This window comes from Typopeltis vanoorti, chromosome 8 (assembly GCF_054136105.1).
Source record: "Typopeltis vanoorti isolate ZY-2024b chromosome 8, IOZ_Tvanoo_1.0, whole genome shotgun sequence".
NCBI classification, from domain to species: Eukaryota; Metazoa; Arthropoda; class Arachnida; order Uropygi; family Thelyphonidae; genus Typopeltis; species Typopeltis vanoorti.
In genome coordinates, this window is record NC_143556.1 from 69,739,069 (window position 1) to 69,754,334 (window position 15,266).

Genomic DNA, 15,266 nt, shown 5'->3' on the forward strand with positions numbered 1-15,266 from the left:
CATATTATTTGAGTCCTTCAACACTACATAATCTGATGATGTTTTGGCTAGCTTCGCAATATAAACTTACAACTCCCTATATAAAAATCTACCCCTTAGTCCCTGGCCTTATTAGTTTCCAGCAGTTCAGTTCCATCAATATAGTACACTGCTTGTGATCTCTTCTCAAAGTGAATCACCTTACACTTGGCCACATTAAACTGGCAGTCACTTACCTTTGCAGATACTGCTAGTCTATTTATGTCATCTTGCAGGATCTCTATATCACCTTCATTTACTGTTGCTCTTTCAAGTTTTATCATTAGCAAATGACTGAATATTTCCCATCAAACCATTTCTTATATCACTGATGTACAAAATAAACAGAGGACCAAGTACTAAATCCTGTGGTATACCACTAGTCACATGCTTTTTCCTGGACTCAACTCCTCCATAAACCACTTTTTGATAGAGTTCTGTAGAATCACTTCAAATGCCTTAGCAAAGTCCAGCAGTATCACTGAGTACCCATTGCCCTTATCTAACTCCATTGTCACTTTATTATAAAAAGTGGACAAATTACTAACACAAGGCCTACCCTTCACAAAATCATGTTGCCCTTTATCATATTAAATTAAGCTTGCTAAGAAATTATTCTTATTTAATCCTTTATGCAAGTGTAAGCAAACAGAGTTTGAGGTGAAGTATCTCCATGACTAGGCTACTTGTATATAGAGGTTAATGATTTACCATCAATTGCCTTAGTATTATATAATGCAAAGCATGCATCTCTCAGACATGCATAATGCTATGCATTATGAAAAGGGTTACTACTCAGACCAGTCGAGAAAGCACACACAAATACACACCGATCTATTGTGCTAGATCTCAGTAACTGGTTTTAAATCATAAGTTACTTATAACTTCATTTTATCTGTCTTAACAAAGGCTGATTTTAACCTTCATTGAGGTAATGTTAAAGAGCAGGGTCTACCTCTCCAAAAACTGAGTGATGTACAAGATCTCATTAAATTTCAGTGTAACCATCAAGGATCACTAAACTCATCACTCCTAATCTGCATTGCTCTAGGATAGGAAACTCGGCAGTGACTCTACTCGCCAGGAAGCAAGCTTCCATCAGTGGGAGTCAGACCCAGAAAAGATACCAAGATTGAAGTAATGCAGAACTCGTATATTTCCACATACAAATAGTGAAAAGGTGTAACACCTCATAATTAAAAAACTGGATTAGAGACAGCTATAGAAAATTTTTTCGCTTGATTATAAATTAAATGAAACTTGAAACAAATTACATTCTTGTTTAATCCTTTATCTCAATGCAAGCAAAAGTTCGCACATGAAGTATCTTCATGACCAGATTACTTGTATATAGAGGTGACTTACCATTAATTGGCTTAGTATCACATAATACAAAACACACACACACATATCCTTTCAGACATCTATAAAGCTATGCATTATGGTAGGAACCACTACCCAAAACCGGTTTTGACCTTTACTAGGGTTTCATCATCATCAAATTCCTGACATGTACCCTCAAGGGGTGTAGGATATGATAGTACTACATGAAAAATTTACATCATTACTAACTTCCTATCTACAATTTTACTCCAAATCAGTCTGTTACTTGTCAAGACTCCAACATTATCAGATTTTATATTTCTATCGTCTAAGGCACTTTGTACCGTATCAATCCACCTATATCTTGGTCTTCCTCTGGGTCGTTTTCCTGCCAACCTGGCAGAGAACACTTGCTTTGCTAATCTTTCCTCACCCATTCTGTTTAAGTGACCATACCACCTGAGATTAGCTCTGCTAACGTATTCCTGGATGCTGATAATGTCCAGTTCTTTCCTAATATCCTTGTTTTTAATATGATATTGCCATTGTTGCCATCTGTTCATGCTGCTAATCTTTCTCAGGACTCTCATATCTGTGGTCTCTAGTCTTTGGTCAAGTGTTTTACTTCTGACCCAGCTCTCTCATCCATAAGTTAAAACTGGTTTGAACAGTGTCTTGTATACAGCTAATTTAGTGTTCCGACTAATTTCTCTCTTATTCCATATGAATTTATTCAGTTGACTTCCTACCATATCAGCTTTGTTGATTCTGTTGTCTATTTCTATATTTAATTTACCATCTTCACTAAAAATCATGCCTAAGTAGTGAAATGTTTTACTTGTTCCACAGGTTCTCCATTCACAACACAGTTGACATTTTCAACGATTCTACCTATTTTCATTGTCTTTGTCTTTTTATTGCTGACCTTCATTCCATATCTATTACAACAGTTATTCAATTTAGTCATGGAATCTTGCAAACTTGTAGCGGATTTTTTAGAAGTATAACATCGTCCGCATAAAGCAAAGAGCTGACATTAACATCTCCAATTCTGATATCATGTTTAATACCACTTTCCTTCATAATGTGATCCATATCGATAATGAATAACAGTGGGGATAATGTACATCCTTGTCTCACACCAGATTTAATATTAAACTATCTTCCTGTGCTTCCTTCAATTCTAACTGCTGACTTGCAACTCAAATAAAGACTAACTATTGCTTAATATAATGCCCCATTGACACCATATAACTGTAGCATATTGAATAGCTTCTCTCTTGGCACCTTGTCATATGCCTTTTCCAAATCGACAAAACTTAAATACAGATCTTTGTTATATTCCCATGCTTTCTCAACTATTTGTCGTAAAGTGAAGATCTGATCCTGACATCCTCTATTTGGCCTAAATCCAGCTTGTTCTTCACCAAGCTTTTCTTCCACAATTCTTCTCAACCGTTTCTCAAGCATACTTGCATAGGTCTTGTCAGGAACACTCAGTAGGGAAATACCTCTGTAATTCTCACATTCAGTTTTATTTCCCTTTTTATATATGGGTACTATTAGAGCTCTACTCCAATTCATCCCCTCTATCCAGGCCTTCTGATGTAAGACTTTTATACCACCATACTTCAACATTTCTGGTCGAATATCATCTGCTCCTGCTGCCTTTCCACATTTCAAGCCTTTGATGGCTTTTTCTACTTCAAGAATGGATATGTATTCCTCACTGTATGCCTGTTGTGTTTTTTTACCACTGTGTTATCATTTAGTATTTTTTTTTAAATAATGAAACCTGTGGTGAGATCATAATTAAAAGAAACACACGTACTAACCACAGTGAAAATTATTTAATTGTAAATATTTCATCCTAAGTATCTTAAGTAGTTTAAACAATAATAGGAATAACATACAGTTAGGGCGCATGATTACAATAGAATCTCATTAAACGTGCGTAAGGTGTTACAGAAGTAAAAAATAAAAAAATAAAAAAAAAATAAAAAAACTAATAATAATAATTTTACACAATTCTCTATGACAATTTCCCATACTTTAGGAATAGTAAGAATGTCGTTGCGATTTAAATTTTATCTGTGTAGTAGGGCTTCAGAACTTTCTTTATATAAACATTCATGTTTATATAAAGATCTATGTAAAAGTTTAGACTTTTCCCAATGGATCCTATGGCTTGGATTTTCAATTCCGTGTTGAGAGAGGCCAGATTTCTGCGGTTTAAAAAGATGAATGTGGTCTTGATGTTTCGAGATGTGTTTCTGAACAGACCTACCTGTCTGTCCAAAGTAAGACAATTTGCATGAGCATGGAATCTCATAAACACCAGGCAACATCAAAGGTGAGAGTTTGTCCTTAGGAGAAGGTAACAAGTTGTAAATTTGGTTGATAGGTGTGTAAGTAGTGGCAAAATTGTATTTCTTCATAATTTTAGAAAGACGTTCAGAGATGCCTTTGACGTAAGGTATGGGAATCCTATGGACTTCTTGTCTGGTTTGATGTGTGGGAAAGTGACTGGTGATTTTTTGAGGTAGCTAAAGTGATCTACAATGCCAAACCTTCGGAATTAAATATCTCACCATCAGAATTGAAAGCTATTATATCCTTAATAGCTTGATACCAATTCATATGACCGAAAAATGAATTTACTTCGTCGAGATCGTAATACTTACGCCAAATTGGATTATGATCCTACAAAACATCAACAAAAAATAAATAAATAAGCTACTTAATGAAACTTCCTCCTTAGATGAAGAAACAATCAAAAAACTAAAGACATACTATGCCAGACCTCCTAGAATTTACGGCTTACCTAAGCTACAAAACTAATGTTCCACTCAGACCCATCGTAGACTGTATCAGCAGTCCAACTTACAAGTTATTAAGATTCTTATCTGACCTTCTCCGTCCTCACACAGGCCACTCAGTCTTTTCAATCAAAAATTCTACAGAGTTTCACACAAAAATGAAAGACATTCAATTGTCAAAAACTGACTTGTTAATCAGCTTCGACATTGTCTCCCTCTTCACGAACATTCCTCATAAAGAAACAATAGAATTACTAACTCAAAAATTTCCGTCTGATATAGCTGAATTGTTAAAGTTTGTTATTGCATCAGGTTACTTCACCTGGAAAGGTAAAATTTACAAGCAAGAAGAAGGAAAAGCAATGGGATCTCCTTTATCACCAAACCTAGCAAACTTGTTTCTAGAGCACCTTGTGGAAAAAATATTCACTTCTGAACCCAAACCAAAAAATTTGGTTAAGATATGTTGGTGACGTATTTGCAGTCTGGGATCATCCCGAACATGAATTACAACTGTTTCTAGATAAAATTAACCTTCTTCATCATCGCATCAACTTTACGTTAGAAAAAGAATCTCCACAGGGTATCTCCTTTTTGGATTTACACATTCAAAGAAAAGAAGACGGTTCCATCGCCATGTCTGTCTTTCGCAAGCCTACCTTCTCAGGTCGCTACATTCACAATTCTTCCCCTCATCATCGATCTCAGAAATCTGGCATTATTAAATCACTAGTTTCCAGAGCACACAAATTCTGCTCCTCTGAAGAATCTCTAAACCAAGAATTAGAAGTAATCAAAAATACAGCCATCCTAAATGGATATAATCCTAAAACAACTCAAAAACCCATCAGTCACTTTCCCACACATCAAACCAGACAAAAAGAAGTCCATAGGATTCCCATACCTTATGTCAAAGGCATCTCCGAATGTCTTTCTAAAATTATGAAGAAATACATTTTGCCACTACTTACAAACCTATCAACCAAATTTACAACTTGTTACATTCTCCTAAGGACAAACTCTCACTTTTGATGTTGCCTGGCATTTATGAGATTCCATACTCATGAAAATTGTCTTACTTTGGACAGAACAGATAGGTAGGTCTGTTCAGGCCTACCTGTTCAGGTATGTCTGAAATTTCGGAACATCAAGACCACATTCGTCTTTTTAAACCGCAGAAATCTGGCCTCTCTCAACACAGAATTGAAAATCCAAGCCATAGGATCCATTGGGAAAAGTCTAAACTTTTACATAGATCTTTATATAAACATGAATGTTTATATAAAGAAAGTTCTGAAGCCCTACTACACAGACCAAATTTAAACCGCAGCAACATTCTTACTATTCCTAAAGTATGGGAAATTGTGTAAAATAATTATTTTTTATTTTTTTTAACTTCTGTAACACCTTATGCACGTTTAATGAGATTCTATTGTAATCATGCACCCTAACTGTATGTTATTCCTATTATTGTTTAAACTGCTATACTGATGATGTCCTAAGATACTTAGGATGAAATATTTACAATTAAATAATTTTCACTGTGGTTAATACGTGTTTCTTTTAATTTAGCAATTTTTCGAAGTAATTACTCCATACTTCAAGAATATCTTTTTCTTCCGTTTTCATGTCACTTTATCATCTCTAACTTCTTTTACAGCACTCTTTCCTCCATTATTAAGCTTCTTCAACATCCTCCAGAATATCTTACCACCTTCTTGATATTTATTTTCTATGTTATTGCCAAAGTCCTCCCATGACTTTTGTTTAGCTTTCTTACATTTGTCTCTGTATTCTCTAAGAGCACAAGTTGACTTATTTGCTAGGAACTTTTGATGTGCTTTCTTCTTTTCCTTCACTGCCTCTTTAACTTCCTGTGTCCACCATGGAGTTCTGATTTTTCTATCCTTGCAGACAACCTCACCGCATGCCTCTCTGGCTGAATCAATCAGTGTTTTCTACAAGGCTTGCCACTGAATCTCCAAGGTTTGGTTCCTGTTCTCAAACCCTTTCATTTTTTTTTCAATAATCTTTGTGTATTTTAGTCTACAGTTCACATCTGAGAGCTGCTCAACTTTTATTCGCTTTAAAATTTTCTTACGTTATTCTTTTCAATATGAAATTCAATTTTATCCTGCTCAAGACTAAATAGTGATCACTTCCAATTTCAAATCCTCTGTACACTCTGGTGCCTGCACCAGGAAGAAAACATCATTATCAACAATAACATAATCAATGAGACCTTTCTTATTCCTAGCATCTTCTCTCCATGTCAATTTGTGCACATTTTTATGTTGGAACATGGTGTTAGTAATAACCAGTCCATTTCCTGAGCAGAAATCCAACAGGTATTTGCCATTATTACTAGCTTTGCTCTTTTCTCCAAATTTTGCCAAAATATTTTTGTATGTCTGACAATCATTTCCTACTCTGCTATTTAGATCCACAAGGACCAACTTTTTCTTTTTCATTCTGTCAGTTGCTTTCTCTAAAGCCTCAAAAAATTCCTCCACTTCTACCTTAGTAGAACCTTCTGTGGGACCATAGGCACAAATAAGTCTCATTGTCCAATTCCCCATTCTGATATTTGCCCACATCACTCTACTTGAGACTGCCTGCCATTCAAGAGATTAGCCTCGTATTTTGTGTTGAATACTATGGCTACTCCTTCTTTTCCTTGATTGTCATTGCCTGAATACAGCATATTGTATTTATTGCTCAGAAAGATCTCTCCAGTTTTTGTCTTTTTTGTTTCAGTCACCCCTATTATGTCGATCTGGTAGGGTTTCATCAGCTGACATAATGCAGCAGTCATATATTTCCTATTTCTATATATATTATCACTACTAGTATATATTTCATATACTAGTAGTGATGAGACCTCAATAAAGGTTGAAACTGGTGTAGGTAGTGGCCCTTCCCATAATGCAAAGTATTATGGAATACTAAGGCAATCAAAGTTAAGTCGTTAGCTTCTATTATACCAGTAGTCTAGTTGTGAAGATACTCCACACACAAAGTTTTTGCTTAAACTTGGATAAAGGATCAAACAAGAATTTCGTGGTAAGCTTAATTTAAATTTATAACCAAGTGAAAAACTTTGTACAAAGTATCATAATCCTATTCATCCAGTCCTGAATTCTGTCTTTTACCAACTTCTTCAATACTTTACCCACCACTCCTGAGATAATGATTGGCCTATAATTTGCTATTTCTGTCTTGGAGTATCCTTTATGTTGCCCTCTTTCCACTCCATTGTTACCCTCCTAGTACTGAAGCTTAAATTAAGCAGCTTGGTCAGAGGAGCTGATAATTCCTTTGCACACACTCTCATAACACACAGGCCGATATGCCATATTATCCCATGGCCATATTCACCCTGAGGTTCTGCAGTATCCTAAGTATCTCCAATTCTTCAACCTATGTTCTCCCATCAATCACTGTCAATCAAGCATTGCAATATTCATCACTTAGATGGTGCAGCCTTAAAAAATGATCACTCAGTAATTCAACTATTTGCTTTGCTTCTGTTACCTCCTCACCACCACTAGCACTTTTTAAAGTCGTCCTTCCATAGTCATTCCTCCTTTTACTTGACACAATAGCAAAAGGACTCTTTACTTAAATTAAGCGGATATTAAATCCCACATAGTTTTAAAACCGAATAAGAAACTCAAAGATTGGAATCAGAGAGTTTCTTGCTGAATATAGTAAACTATAAAGTATCGGCACTAGCGTTAGCAAATGCAAGTGATCCTAGTACGTAGTACAATATCGCGCAACTCGTTGCAAAGGTGGGGGGAAGTTCAGATCGCTATTCTTAGGTATTTTCCATAATGTAAAAACACATTTCCTAGGAAATGTATGCTGTTATTACATTATGGAGGGAGGTCACTACCCAGACCGGTTTCAGCCTTTTTTGAGGCTTCATCAGTGAGTAGCATGAGTAGCAGGACTCTTTACGATTTCTTTTGGCCTCATCAGCTAGCTTTCTTTCATAATTCTTCCTTACAATACAAGTTGCCCTTCTTGCCTGTGCTCATGGGCATGCTGATCACTTTTTTTTTTATATTCTCTTCACAACTTTTTCTTTGTGTGCAACTCCTGCTTAATGATACTTTCATTCATCTAATTCCTATCTGATTTGTCCTTCTCATTCTGGGTATATAATCTGATGCTGCTTTCTTATGCCATGGCACTGGTGAAAGCTGACTCCTCAGCTTGTCATAATCACCTGCTTTGTAATTACACATACATTCCTTCTTAACAGAAAATTCTGCATGTCTGACAATCTCCCAGGTCAAGACTAATTGGTCACTTTCCCCCACACAGAGCAGCATAGCAAGATTGGTTACTGTTAAGTTTTCTGATGCTATGATCAGATCCAGCACTTCTGAACCTTATGTCTCCTCCATTACATGCTGTCTCAGATAATTATCTCTTAGCAGCTGCATAAATTTCATTTTCTCCCCCCCCATAACCATTCTTCCTCCAATCTATGTTTCCATAGTTGAAATTACCCATAGTAATTGTTCAACTCACACTTACCATACTAACTTGTGAATGCATGACATCTACATTCATCCTTATACCTCCCGCCCTGAATTATAGCAGCAATTAATTATATATTTTTCCTGTTGGTCTCTATCCCAGACCAGATAGCCTCAAATGAACAGCACTCTGCATCTCTGTCCTACTGATGTGCTTCTACTCTTTTTGGTTTCAATTTTTCTGTTATTTAGCAAAACCCTGCACCCCATCCTGTTCCTTCTGTCCTCTCTGAAGATACTATATCTTTTGCATTCTGTTCCTATATCATCCTCAGTCAACTAAGTCTCACTAATGCCTATAAGTTTTGGCCAAGTTCAGCTAAGCAATGTCAAAAAAACTCCTCACTCTTATTCTGAATATTTCTGGCATTAGTATGCATAAATTGTAATATCCCTTCGTCCCATAATCTCCCTTACACCTTGCGTTGCTTAGCCCACTACAATTAAAAACTTGGGGAGCTACATTAAGCATTTTTTTTTGCATTTCCTGTTAACTGACCAAAAGGAAGTTTTGATAATAAGCTTGGGATGTATTGCTAAAAACAAGTTTAATGTAATATTTTTTTGAAAATTAAAAAGAAGAGAAAAGTCAATTAATCATACCTGCACCATTCACAAGGGGAATAAACACTAATGAATATGCAACAAGCTTTGGTATTTGAGTATCCAAGTGTAATGGTGGATTCCATGAAAGACTAACTGAGTGCTCTGTTTCATCATCAACCTTTACTTCTTGGGGAGGAAGCAATTCTGAAAATAAACAATATGTGTTTTTAACATTTGAAATCAGCAGAATTTCACAACTTAACAACAAATTATAAAGCACACTGAAATTTTTAGCAACTTTTTTACCTCTGCATTTATAAACAAAGTCTTTGAATGTGAACATAAAGGAGTTTTTAGATTGACAACTGTAATGTCAATAAGGGACTGGATACTGGGATCTAAAGTGTTCCAGGATAAATGAAAATCTTGCGGTAAATTTTAAATATGATATAAAAAAATCTATTATAAGAAAATAGAAAACAAAAAATACAAAACAAAGTTAAACACAGTGTCATCATCATCATCAATTTCCTGATATGTACCCTCAATAGAATGTACAAGCCACTATAACAGCACTACATGATTAAGTTTACATTATTAATCTTCTATCAGCAGTTTCTTCCAAACAAGCCTATTACTTGTCCTCACTCCAATACTGTCATATCTAACGTTTCGGTCTTCTAAGGCACGTCAGACTGAATGAATCCATTAATTTCGTGGTCTTACTCTGTCTTTTTTCTGACATCAAGAGTCCTGCTCACGCATTCTTGAATGCTAACAATGCCAAGGTCCCTTCCTATTGTCTTCATTTTTAATATTATTCTGCCACTGATGACATCTGTCCACTAGCCTAATTTTTCTCAGTACTCACATATCTGTGGCCTCTAGTCTTTGATCAAGTTTTTTATTTCTGACTGAATTTGGAAGTCTCCTAATGCATTATTATCAGTTTTGCCAGGAATATCATTTAGTGATCACTGCAGAACCACTATGCTGCTATACCCTTGAACAGGAGGAGGTTCTAGATCCAAGTGTTTGCATTGTCCTTTAGGGGTGTCATCTACACTGCACGTTGCATGTGGGTGACATCCCTTCCTTGCTCTAGAGCAGTGTTTCCTAAAGTGTGGTATGCATTGCTCCAGGGATGCATAAATAGTCTTTAGAGGGGTATGAGAAACTTTTTTAATTATCTTTTTTATTTTGTATGTTTTTACTTTTATATTTTTGTCGCTGTACTGTCACAGATAAGAGCATGTCTATTTTATAATTACTTTTTCAATAATTAACAAATCAAAACAACGTTTTAAACAAAATGTGCATCTTGGCACATATCGACTGACCATTATCAGGGCAATGTCAGTCGATGTGCTGTTGGAAAGCATAATTGCATTCCAACAGCATAGCTCGAACTGTTTGCATTATTATTATTATTATTATTATTATGTGACCCCTCCAAAGATTCCAGGGACTCATCATTAGAGGACACTCTACTCTGCTACACACACACATCTCAGTGTCTTCCCTACTACTACTTAATTCTCCAACTACATGATTGGCACAACTACCATCATCAACAACAACAACAACAACAACAAAGGTATGTTTTGTCTGTAAATTGCTTGTTTTCACGGCTGATTTGACCGTATGCAAGATGAAAAATGCCGAGTTTCTTGGAGAAAAATTCCAGCTACCTACATATAAGATCAACTAAATCACCTTCATCTGAAGGACATAATATTTCACTGTTCTTCCAATTGTGCTATGAAGGCACTTGAAAGTTTAAATGCAAATAGCACAAATCACACAGTCGGAACTCTCTGCTAAATTTCAGAAATCATTTGAGTCTAAAATTGTAACTTTTCTCAGTGACTGTTTCACCATCCATACGAGCATCCATATGTTTAATCATGTCGATGTCACAAGTTTTCTTTTTGACATGGAGCCCCCATCTACGGCTAAAAATAAATATAGAACTGGATTTCTCCAAAGTAACTTCTTCCCAACAGAAACAATTTCATTTATCTCATTAACCTTTTTATTTTTTTTAATCAGTTTTGATCTCTTTACTGCTCTCCACAAGAGGAGGGATATTGCAGTATATTACATCTGTTAATTGCATGTTTTTCAAACTGGTTTTCCTGTTCTTTGAAATAAAAGAACCAGGGAGGAAAAAATATGTCACCTCCACATGAGACTGTCTAACTTTCATTCCCTTATACAACCAATGGGGAAGACTCCCTTTATAAAAGTTCCTCAAGCTCTAGATGGAATTAAAATTCCAGGTTTTTCCAACAAATATTATGCCATCCTCACAACTGCACAAGGAGCTAACAGGATTAACAATATCAATCTTGTGAACTTCATGAGTAATAAAACAGTAATGTCTTATTTCATATAAGATAGATCTTACTACACCTACCTTTAATACTGAACATACCCAATTTTCTCTGATCTTATCTGGACTTGCTTACACTTCAAACCTCTCCTAACACAAACACATGTATAGCTTTCTCAGCCTCCAGAAAACTTGGTATCCTAATCATTTACAGATTCCAAATTGGCTTCTCTGTAGAATACTTTGATCAATTGGAGTACACAAACACTCTACCTCAGGCTTCTTTACACTCTCCAAAAGAGGGCAATTCAATTAACTGATGATCTTCTTCATATTCCTCAAATCGCTTTCTCACACAAACTAAGTTAGGATGGTTGGAATTATGGATGAAGTAACTAGTGCTATGAAACAGTAATCAATGCTATGAAGCTAGTGTATTATGTCAAGTAACTGCATGTATTTTCCAATCCATCTGCCTGTTTTGCAGGATGAAAAACTTGAGTTTCTGATAGGAAAAACAATTACACTTCCCTGTGAGAATGACTAATTCATCTTCAGCTCAAAAACTGTAGTCTGTAGGTCTCTATCATATCACCCCTTTCTTCTGTTTACCAGTGTCTGCAGTCCACGTATTCTCAATCTATTCTCATAATCTCTGAGATTATCAGAAAAAGGTGAAAAAAACTTCCTTCTGTAAAAAATTGCCTTCTTTAAAAAAGGCAAAACAACTTCCTTATCATTGTATGTCAATGTTCAATTCAGCATTGAAATTATTTTCTGAGTTGTATTTGCAATCTTTGCTATACAACCCATTAACTTCAACTTCCTATCTACCAAAACCCCAAGATCCCTAGCCTGATCAGTTTCTTCTAGCATAATCCCACCAATATAATATGTCATTGGATACCTCAGCAGACCAAGGTGCATAGCTTTACTTAACTAATATTGATAATATTTTAGCCTGTTCAAACCATTCTGCATGGCTTGAAAATTATTTCTTAATCTGATGTGTCAACCAGCCAACATGCTTTCAATATGCTTTGAAGGTTCACCTTCTGATTCTTTGTAAGAATCATTCTTGTTTATATGTGCCTAATGAAAACTGTGATCTAGATGTGTTTAAGTGCAATGTTAATAAATTTCTCTTCATCCCAGAAAAAGAGTTGGATAAAAGATAAAACAATGAAAATATACTCTAACTGAAACTGGTTTACAAATGGAGTGCACTTTTATTTTGTCTGGTCCTGCTCCCAATCAATCCTTCCATGATACAATACTTTCAAGATTTATAATTTTTATGAGTGAGATTATCAAAAAAAAAAAAAATTAAATGATAATAATAATAATATAATAAAACTTGATGTGAATTACAGTTGAGGAATACTTTGCATTTTTTTTTTAGTGTTAGAGAAAAGACTTTTGATATATATACATATGATATAAGAAAAGACAATAGGTGATTATAAGTGTAGTGCAATTTAGATTAGCCTCCCAACATAAAGCCTAAGGATCAACTGAAGTTTCTGAGTAATAAAAATAACAATTTGCCTGCTTAAAAAAAAAAAATAAATAAAGTACAAAATCAAGTATTGATTTAGTACACAATCAAGTACTGATTTAATATACAATCAAGTACTGATTTAGTATAATCTTCTGATAAAGCATTATGTAAGGAACTATAACTAACTGGCAGAATTCTTTTGTGGATAAAAACATAACATATATATCAGATATAACTTAAGAGTAATATCTGCTGGAGTCAAAAATTACTGGCCTGATCACCATCTTTTAAAGACAAAGCGTTCCACTGCTGCCTGAGAGTGTAATTTATATACAAATTATAAAAATTTCATACAGAAAAAAATTATTACCTGATATTTTTATATCCGAGTTTAATGAGGCATCTTTAGAAAATGAATATGACCAATTTGGAAATATTCCAATAACACAAAACAAACACATCATTGCAGAAGATTGGAACAGTTGTCTAGAGAGAGCATAATAGGTGAACATTTTGAAGTTCAATTATCCAAAATGATAAGTTAGCATCTGATTATTAAACTTTCCTTTGCAGCTACCATACACGATATAACTAAAGCTACAAATGAAGTTACTGCTTTGTAGAGAAGCGTCCTTGACAACAATTACCGTAGATTACCGTACAGCGTGACTCACCACGAATAAAAAAAAAACAAAGTTTGTTTACCGCACCGGTTAAAAGTCACTAGGGGAAGCGTTTTTCGTTTTCCGTATCTGGATAACTCAAATAGTGGGAGTAAAACAGATGTCGATTTTAAATTTCCTTTGATATATCAACAAAACGTTTTCACCTATTAATGTTGGTAATTCCGAGTTTTATTTTCATTTAGATAAAAATAAAAATAAGTAAATAAATAGAAGCTGACACTTCTATAAATATAATGAAAAAATATTAATGTTAATATTTTTAACATTAATGCTTCGTTGGTATATCATTTTGGTAACATTAATGTTGTTATATCCGAGTTTTATTTTCATTTACATAAAAATAAAGTAGTAAATAAATAAACGCTGACACCTCTATAAATATAATGAAAAAAATATTCTTACTTTAAAACATAAAATATATAAACATTGAGAAGAACCAAAAATATATATCAACTTCAACTTCAATTGAAATTTGTTAAAGAAAGAATTTAAAAATTGATCTTATATCACGCTTCTTTAATGGTTCACAAGAACTACTTTGTTCTTGTGAACCATACAAAATCTATTCAGAGATTCCTGGAAAGAGCAATAGTAAGAGAGAGAGAGAGAGAAGGAAGAGTGGAAATATATAGGAAAACATGAAGTGGCCTTGGCAATTCTGTAAACCTTATGCTCAGTGTTCAAAAACCTTATGCTGGATAACCCTAAACTAGAACCCCCCATAACATGTAAGAAGAAAACAGAAAAGATATAACTAGCAGTATATAAGATAGCTTTCAAACCAATATGGATCTAAGATTTGGGATAGAAATAACTGATCAAGGTCTTTGTGATCCTTTCTACACAAAGGATGACCACAAAGGACCACTGGTGTGGTCCTTTCTAATGTGATTCTAATGTGATTGTGGCAAAATCATATTAGAAAGTAAAGTGACATCGCTTTTTCGCAAGAATGTGCGAGCAGAACTACTCTAAAGTGTTATGGTAACTGAAGCAGAATGGACAAGGAAAAGTTAATAGAAGCGATGTTTAATGTCTGGCAAGGAAAAAGGCCCAGAGGAAATCACGATCTCAATTAACAGTTAATAACCCCTTAGAACACCAAATATAAGATCAGCAATACCTAAAACTTAAAAAATAAAGTAAAAACACTTTTACTTTATTTTTTAAGTAAAAATTTGTTACAATTTTCTACTAGTTTCGTACGCTTTTCATTAGAATTTTTTTACATATCTTTATCTGGACGATTTTCAATGGAAGGTAAGTTAGCCGATCTCATACAGAAGTTGCAGAGTTTTTTCTCCCGGAAACTCGGGTTTTTCATCCCGCATACAGACAAATCGGCCCTTCAGAACACATGCAATTTACAGACATAGAATACCAGTTGTGGTGGAGGTGGGCGATAGATGGCGTTGATGGAGATGATTCGTAGTGGAAGTTCGGTGTAGTGGTTGAGACAGTTGTAGGTGTCCTCCCGCGATGAGTCTT

The 15,266-nt window shown here is 34.9% G+C and overlaps 1 long non-coding RNA gene across 1 annotated transcript; it reads right to left on the reverse strand.

Annotated features, from left to right (window-relative positions):
• Positions 1 to 9,299: 9,299 nt before the first annotated feature.
• Positions 9,300 to 13,562, reverse strand: LOC150104081 (uncharacterized). The gene is made up of 2 exons (XR_016548659.1): positions 13,463 to 13,562; positions 9,300 to 9,460 (listed from the first exon to the last, which is right to left on the reverse strand). It is a non-coding gene; the product is annotated as an uncharacterized LOC150104081 (long non-coding RNA).
• Between the last annotated feature and the right edge of the window lie 1,704 nt (positions 13,563 to 15,266).